Source organism: Cervus canadensis, chromosome 9, assembly GCF_019320065.1.
Source record: "Cervus canadensis isolate Bull #8, Minnesota chromosome 9, ASM1932006v1, whole genome shotgun sequence".
Classification (NCBI taxonomy): domain Eukaryota; kingdom Metazoa; phylum Chordata; class Mammalia; order Artiodactyla; family Cervidae; genus Cervus; species Cervus canadensis.
Window position 1 is genome coordinate 29,036,858 of NC_057394.1, and position 9,554 is coordinate 29,046,411.

Consider the following 9,554-nt stretch of genomic DNA (forward strand, 5'->3'; position numbering starts at 1 on the left):
GGATCACAAAGAGCTGGACATTACTGAGCGACTAAGCACAGGGGGTATTTCAAGTGTCTGAAAATAATTATCTTCAAAATATGTGGGCTTACTAAAAATTTAGACTACCTAGCATTTAGTCAAATATATGTCTATATATATATATAGTCAAATATATATATAAATATAGTCAAATACACACACACACACACACACACACACACACACACACACACACACACACACACACACACACACACACACACACACACACACACACACACACACACACACACACACACACACACACACACACACACACCTTCCCAGGTGGCGCTAGTGGTAAAGAACTCACCTGTCAATGAAGGAGATGTGAGAGATGTGGGTTCAATCCCTGGGTCAGGAAACCCCCTGAAGGAGGGCACACATACATACATATACATTTTTTTTTTCATCCAAGTTTTTGGTTTCTAACATCTTCAGAAATGTGTGTTAAGCCATTTAAAGAGAATTTACATATTGCAATGCTCAGACTTTCAAAGTATACAATTCTTCTGCATTTACTAAAGTTTTGTAAACTCCATCACTATTTATTTCTAGAGAAAATGTCATTACCCCCAAAGAAGAAACCTGTACTCATTGGCAGCCCCTTCCTACTATCTCCCTGGCAAACATTAGTCCACTTATTTTTATGGATTTGCCTATCCCAGTCATTCTATATACGTGGAATTATATAATATGTGGCCTTTTATTTATTTGGCTTGTTTCACTTAGTTGTATGTTTTCAAGGCTCATCCTTGACCCATCTAATATGGTAAGATTCACTGTTTCGGGTAATCCTTTGAACCATTTTACCTTTTGGAAAGTCTGGTTTATTGCAAGCTTGCCAATTTCCCACTCCCTCCCCGCCCGGCAAAAGTAGAAAGACAGATGTAAGCCATGTCCCTTCAAAATGAAGTGAGTTGAAGTTCTCATCCTTCACTTCCTCCCTTCCCCTGATTCACTGCTGTTGTGTGTGATCTGTGAAATAAAGGTGATGTCTGGTCCTCGTCTGTCACAGTTACCTGGCCCTGCAGTCATTACAGGTTGCATAAAAACTGTGTAAGATGCTTTTATCATGCTCTGGAAGGCTGGCAGTGCAGGTAAAACCCTTTTCTGTCAGATAATTCATTGTTCTCACCTTAGAACACAATTTAAAAAGACCCAAGAGAAATGGAAAATGATCTTAATGTAGATCTAACACTTTCGAGTTGAAGAAAAATGGTGAGCTACTTTTACCTCCTTTAGAAATTTAATAGATAAATCAATTACAAATTGTATAAATGGTGAGATGCATCAAAGATAAATCAAATAGCCAGATAAGTACAAAGTAGGCACTTGAAAATATGAGGTTACAGGTATAATATTTTAGCATGCACAGGCCTTTTTAGGGGTCTTAATGTATGTTAAATGTTTTAAAATCATACCAACCAATAACCGATGACAGTCAGGAATGAATACTCAGAAAAGAACATAGGCTGAAATATAACTTGTACAGTTGTGTAGGTGATCTAGTTCATATTCATCTTTTTAAAATGTAAAACTAATGGCTGAGAAGATAAAATGATGAAGACCTTGAAATGTAAGATCTTAAAGGTTCAAGTTATTGTTAATAGTGTAAGACTGTGCTATTCACTTTAATTCTTTTCAGGATTAAATAGAAAGGCAACAGAGGAAGATCTTACTTTGACAATTGATTAACTTAAATGTGGGGGCACTGATTCTAAATTTAATTTGTCATATGAAAGTGATATTATTATACTTGCTGCATAATTAGCTGAGATTCAAAAATAGAAGGAAATGCTGGGCACAGTCAACAGACATCCCACCTGTTAGAATAAGAATCTTAAAATTATAGATGAAAACTGACTTAAATGCACATAAAACCAATATTCAGCAATGAGTCAGACATTTCTACATTAAAACCTTGACTTTTCATATCAAGTCAAGGTACTAACTAGGTAACTTTTAATTAACTAATGATCTTGCTGAGTCTCAGATTTCTCATCTATAAAATGATATTGATAACAGCATTGATTGGAAAATACTGTTCTAAGGACCTGGTACATTACTGACATGTGATTGGCTCTTAGCAAACAGTACTTATTATTATAATACCATTCTTTTAATTCAATCATCATCTGAATTTTTCCCACTTGATGCCTTTTTAATCCAATTAAATTAGCCTATTAACTGAATCTATTTTTCCTATTATAGCTTTCAAAGCTAAGCCTAGTAGAAGACAGATTAGTTAAAACCAGACACACTGCCAGTGCACTGGATTCTTACTTTGCCAACAGAAACCTTTAAAGAGTATGTTTTCCCCATAGAAAACAAACTTACAAATACCAAAGGGGAAAGAGAGTGGGGAGGAAGGGATAAATAAAGGGCATGGGATTAACAGATACACACTACTAAATATAAAATAAGCAACAAGGGTTTACTGTATAACACAGGGAACAATATTCAATATCTTATAATCTATATGGAAAATAATCAAAAAATAATATGCATGTGTGTGTGTATATATGTGTGTATATATATAAATATAAAACTGAAGCAGTTTGATGTATATCTGAAACATAATATTATAAATCAAATATACACAATGAAAGCTTAAAAAATATTGATGTCTTCTAAAGCTTTTGGGTTAATTAAGGATAATAGTAATTTTTAGGAAACTAGGACTCACAATTTTTGTTACTCCTTTACAATTATTCTTATTAGTAATTTTCAAGGCCAACATAATCATGTAATTTTCAAGGCCAACACAATCATCTAAACTCACATTTTACTCATTGCTTTTAAGTTCATATCTTTATGACATAAAGCCTGTAGGCATATAGAGAAAGAGGTCAAGAAACTATACAAAGGCATAAAAATAAATAACTAATAGAGCCATAAAAACCAGTATTTACTTATGTATTCATGCATTTCACATCCTGAAATGACTTGTTTTAGGAATTGGTAAATAACTCAATAAAGTCATAAACTTATCATCCATGAGTTTATAAATTAGTTTTGACTAAGCTGCTCCTACTTCTTTTATTCTTACCTTGAAAGGGTTTGTCCATTTGATATCTTCATGTTATCCATGTCAGATACCATACTGAAGCAAAGAAAATTTAGCTTATATTGTTATTTGATTAAAGTTTAGTGTAGTAAGATTAAGTGCAGTTGACATTGGAGATTTTCTGTGAATTGCTCTTATTCTCACATATCATTGTTCAAACATAAGAAGTGCAACTCTACTGGTCTGAATCAAATATAGAGTGAATAATTTCCTAATTTTGAAATATTTGTACATACCCACAACACAAATCATAAATAACTCCATATTTTCTCTTAGGGTTGTTGTCCAGTAGCTTGGTCATGTCTGGCTCTTTGTGATCCCACGGACTGCAGCATGCCAGGATTCCCTGTCCCTACTATCTCCTGAAGTTTGCTCAAACTGTTGTCCCTTGAGTCGAGGATGCCATCCAACCATTTCATCCTCTGTTGCCCCTTTCTCCTCCTGCCCTCAATCCTTCCCAGCATCAGGGTCTTTTCCAGTGTGTTGGCTCTTCGCATCAGGTGGCCATTACTCCCTAAAAGAATAATGGCCTAAAAAATTAACCACTGAATAAATATTAGGATAAGAATATTTTTAACCATAACAAAGTGAATCATATCATCTAATATTACCCATAAGAATTTATAAATTTTATCATGGGGAAATGTCACAATCCTATTTAAGAGCCTTAACAATGAGGGTAGTATTATTACATGTAAATCTACTTTCTTTAATTAAAATCACTCTATTGTGCTTAGATCTCTAAGATGTTAAAATTTATACAGGTTTTGATTTTCTAAAGAAAACTCAAAATCAAATACTTTAAAATATAGAATTGTTGGTAGATTTTTAGAAAACCACGCATTTTTATACAATTCCTAAACTGATTTTGGTTGCTACAGATTAGCATTTTGAGTTGTAATACCCTCTCAACCAGTTAAGACTAAATCTCATAGTTACCTCTCTTTCCTTTAACCCTTACCTTAGATAAGTCACTAACTTATTTTGTAATATCACCTTTTTCCCTTATCTCCACACTACTCTATTGCCCATTTAAGATTTTATAACCCCCTTGCCTAGCAGTGGTGTAATTGCTCAAAATCCAGCCTTTTATATATTCTGCATACTGTGTTTAGTTGTTATCCTAATACTCAGTTTAAACCATTATTCTTTTCCATAATTGTTTAGTAAACCTTAAAAACCAAGGTCCTTAAATTTACATACAGGACCTTTTGGATTACATCTCTGTATCTTTCTCTCTTATTTTTACACCCAGAAATATCTTATACTTCCAACCAGATAGCAATCTGCCATTCTCTGAAAAGATGTGTATATAGCACTTTCTAAAACTGTGTCTTTTCTAAAACTTCCCTCCTTCTCTACCTACTTAACCTATTATCTTCTAAGTTTGAATTCACATCTTTCTGTCATTTCTTCTAGTTCCTAATCAAATGGGTGTTTCCATCTCCTATAGTCAACTTGATTTGTACATGTAGCACAGTGATAATTTATTGCATTTTCTATTAAATTAGGTACTAGCTTCTATATTTGATTTAGAGCATCTTGAATACAAGGATTACATTTTGTCTTCTTTCTCCTTCCATGTTTCCATGTATGATCAGAAACATTATCCTTGTGTAATTTGAATGTCAAGCAAATTCAGCAGATGTATTCTAATCACAATTACTTTTTTATTGCTATTTTATTCAAATTTAATGACAGCTCTCAAATACATGATTTATTGCATTTTGAAGTCTTTGTAGTAGAATGGATTCCTAAATTTTGATAAGATATTAGGGTAACACCTGCTGATTCTCAAAATCCTGCTGAATACTAACATTGATTACATTTTAAATCTTGGTCAAAAACATTGTCAATTAGGACTATAAAGAATTGAAAATATTTAAATTATCTTTAGTAAAGAATTTTTCCTTTAAACTCTTACAATTTAAAAGTAATAAAAATGTTCATTTGTGTCTTCAGAAACAACACCAAAACATTTATGTCATTTAGTAGTTTCTATGTTAAAATATATATGCTTGTATATGATATATATATTTATAAAACAAAAATCCCACTATGTGATATCTCTATGAATGATTTAAGTTGATTGCAGTGACAAAGCAATTGAATCTATACCATCAGTAGGAAATATTTTCTCACATGTGTGTGTATGTAAAAAGTATTCAATGCATGGGTTTCTATACATTTATTAAAAAATAACAGAAAACTCCAATATCATAAACATCTACTGCTTTCATCTTTATATTGGTTTATAGGAAGATATAAAACTGGATTAAGTCTTATAAACTTTTTATATAATTAATCTCTGAACTTTGTTAATAATATTCCTCAGATGGGAATATTTTAAAAGGTGAGTGGTAAAATTGTGAATTTGGGGCTAAATTAGACAACACAGAAAGAATAGAATAAAATAAAATAGCTTTTTGCTGAGAATTCAAGTCACTTAATTTTTATGACTTCTCAAAATTCTAAAGACTGGGAAAATCAACTGGACAACTCAAAAATTCAACTTACCTATTCCTGAAAATACTTGGATTTAATTTTCTAAGTAGCAATATAAACACAACTACCTAAAAACCACCCAAAAAAATCAAGGCATTATAAAAAAATCACTAGGTAGACTGTTCTTAGAATTAAAATAGTAAATGGTATGTAATTCAACAAACTAGCTTGTTGTGAAAACTATTTTATATATATAATAACTTACTTTTATAACTCATAGAATTCAGTTCAGTAAAATTTCATTAATTTTAATGCTAAGTTTTTAGAATTTGTTGTGGTTGCAATGACACTTACCTAATCACATAAAAAATGTTAGGAGAAAATATGTTACTGCATATGGTACATTTGCAAATCATTAATGATTTTAAAAGCTGTATAAATTATCATCTATAACATGCTGGGGCAGTTTTATTAGGTCATCATTATTCATCTTTTAACAGATGTCATTTGTTGAGTACCTGTAATAGGCCGTATCACATTATTTGTAATCTTCACAACACTTGCTAAATAGGTTTAATCAAGGAAGAGTAGCAAGCGTTCTGAAAAGCTCCCCCAGACAGCTAATTACATGGCTGAGATAGGATGCTAAAGGAGACTAGCTGATTCCAAAGCTGAATGAATAATAAAAGTTTTAAAAGAGAATCATTCATATTCTAGGTCAGTGCTTTCCAAAGCTGGCTGTTTCAGTTTCAGAAAGGACACCTAAAGAGTTATGCTTCCTGGACCCTCCACCAACATACTGGGTCAAATTTTCAATGACTCAATATTATGGATTTTTTAATCTTTCAAGTGACTCTGAGGATCAGTAAGCTATGAAAATCTATGTAAAGATGGCAGCCAAGTACAGGACAAACAGCAATGGATCAGAAGAATAGCCTAGGTTTTACTTCTATTCTGCTATTTAAAAATTTGGGGCAAGTCATAAAGCATTTTAGTGATCTGTTTCCTAGCATACATAGCTCTTGCTGTTGATGGCAGGATGCTGCTAATACTACCAAAACACTAGAAAAATACCCCCAAACCACAGCATCTCTGAACCACAGCAAAACTCATTTACCTCTTGAACTAGTTGCCTCAAAAACAAATAAGATACATCCAGAATGAGGAGCAGCTGGTAACACTTAAGTGGTTATATCTATGTCATCATTTGCCAACAATAATCCTCATTATGCTCCCTGACATAGGCTACAGGACCAGATTGCCTTTTCCTCTAAATGTCAGACATATATTTTAGTGACATTTTCTCCTAGGATTCAGGCGGCAATCGCTGCAGGCTGTCAGAAGGTGAGCTAAATGACACATGCTCTTTGGTGCTCAAATTTTCTTTTTCCTGAACTTGATGATTTTTACTAGCTCATACTAAATATTATAACTACATTTCTATGTCAGTGAGGTTCTTCCCCAGAGGTTAACTTGGTATCTTCTTTAATTAGATCCCCAAAACAACTTAACTAGTCTTGAAAGTGTGTCTAAGAATGATATAATACTATGGTGATCACACTATAGAGTAAGTTATGAACTGTATACGTCTGTATGTACATACTTATACTAAAGCTTATATTGTGTATTGTGATATATATCAATATATGTGTACGTATACACACACTTCATCTATTTCACATTTACCCATTTATTTTCCCTAAAAATATGAAGTAACTACAAATTACCATTATATGGATGAAATCATAAGACACACAACTTAGGTAATTTGCTCAAGAAAAAAGAGCTGACATCTAAGAGAGATAATACAGGCTTATTTGTTTCAGACCTAACTCTATAGCAGTGATGTTGATATTGTTTGTCTCTCTGTGCCTCTTGTCTCCTCCCTTTTTAAATTGATATAGTCACATATAGGCAATCACTTAAATACAAATAAAGCTAAATCCACAAGAGAAAATACATTATTATGCAACTTGTTTAAATATATTGGCCTAAGGCTTTCTTTTCATGTTAGAAAGTTTCTTAGAAATGGTCACATTGAGTAGACAGTTTAGTCATTCTATTAATCAATTAGTCATGTATATACAGCATACCCACTCAGTGTTTGGCACTATATTTTTGGGGTTGCTGGTTGAAATAGGAAAATAGTACAGAAAAGTAAGACCTTGGTGATCTGAGCGAGTTTTGTGTCTAACTAGATGGGCATAGTTTACACAGATTAAAGTTAGAGGACAAGAAAGTACTACTTTGTGACATACTATGAATTGCTATCCGGAGAAGGCAATGGCACCCCACTCCAGTCCTCTTGCCTGGAAAATCCCATGGATGGAGGAGCCTGGTGGGCTGCAGTCCATGGGGTTGCTAAGAGTCAGACATGACTGAGCAACTTCCCTTTCACTTTTCATTTTCATGCATTGGAGAAGGAAATGGCAACTCACTCCAGTGTTCTTGCCTGGAGAATCAGAGGGACGGAGGACCTGGTGGGCATCCATCTATGGGGTCGCACAGAGTCGGACACGACTGAAACGACTTAGCAGCAGCAGCATGCATTACTACTAAAGAGAAGGGAAATTAATTTTAAGCCAGAGGCATCAATGATAGATGTGACTTATTTAAGCTCAATATTTAAGGTGGTTGGGACTTGAAGTGAAAGAGGAGAATGAAAAAGCTGGCTTAAAATTCAACATTCAAAAAACTAAGATCATGGCAACCGGTTCCATCACTTCATGGCAAATAGATGGGGAAACAATGGAAACAGTGACAGACTTTATCTTCTTGGGCTCCAAAATCACAGCAGATGGTGACTGCAGTCATGAAATTAAAAGATGCTTGCTCCTTGGAAGAAAAGCTATGACCAACCTAGACAGCATATTAAAAAGCAGACATTATTTTGTCAACAAAGTTCCATATAGTGAAAGCTATGATTTTTCCAGTAGTCATGTATGGATGTGAGAGTTGACCATAAAGAAAAGAGAGTGACAAAGAATTGATGCTATTGTACTGTGGTGTTGGAGAAGACTCATGAGAGTCCCTTGGACTGCAAGGAGATCCAACCATCCCTCCTAAAAGAAGTCTGTCCTGAATATTCATTGGAAGGACTGATGCTGAAGCTCTAATACTTTGGCCACTTGATGCCAAGAGCTGACTCTTTAGAAAAGACTCTGATGCTGGGAAAGACTGAAGGCAGGAGGGAAAGGGGATGACAGGATGAAATGGTTGGATAGCACCACCGACTTGATGCACATGAGTTTGAGCAAGCTCTGGGAATTGGTAAAGGACAGGGAAGCCTGGTGTGCTGCAGTCCATGGGATCGCAAAGAGCTGTACATGACTGAGTGAGGGAACTGACTGGTACTTTAAAATCAGAGATATGTAATAGTATCTAGATATGTAATACAGATAGTAAAAAAAAAAAAAGTAAATTATAAATGGTTGGATGGCACCACTAATTCAATGGACATGAATTGGGCAAACTCTTGGGCAAACTCCAGGAGATGGTGAGGACCAGGGAGCCCTGACATGCTGCAGTTCATGGGGTCGCAAAGAGTCAGACATGACTTGGTGACTAAACAACAAGAATGTGTAGCAATAGATAGATGGAATGGATCTGGTGATAATTTCCAGGCAATTTTTAGTAATATAGAGTGGATCTCACCCCATGCATATATTTATTTATTCAGAAATATTCTTGAATAATAACATTTCTGCAGGGTCCTGAGCAGGGCATGTTTTTTGCAGCTGCTGAAAGATTTGTCTTTTAAGATAGAAATTATACATTATTTTAACTTTTCAACTGTAATAATACCTGCAACTGGACACAGTAACCTGGATGGAAAGGAGAATCTCATGCATAAGCAAATTTAATCCATGTCTACATAATTACAAAGAAATAGCTTAGGAGAAAGTAAAACGGTATATAGAGCTAAAAATGTATTCTTTTCCATTCTCTGTTACAAGATAGGAAAAGTTTTTGATGACAAGAGTACTTACAGAAATTTCTCCTGTAAGATGCAGATAAC

At 34.2% G+C, this 9,554-nt stretch overlaps 1 long non-coding RNA gene across 1 annotated transcript; it reads right to left on the bottom strand.

The window, feature by feature from the left end:
• Positions 1-359: 359 nt before the first annotated feature.
• Positions 360-3,496, bottom strand: LOC122447408. Its single transcript, XR_006271217.1, has 3 exons — positions 3,328-3,496; positions 3,074-3,127; positions 360-390 (listed from the first exon to the last, which is right to left on the bottom strand). It is a non-coding gene; the product is annotated as an uncharacterized LOC122447408 (long non-coding RNA).
• Positions 3,497-9,554: the final 6,058 nt, after the last annotated feature.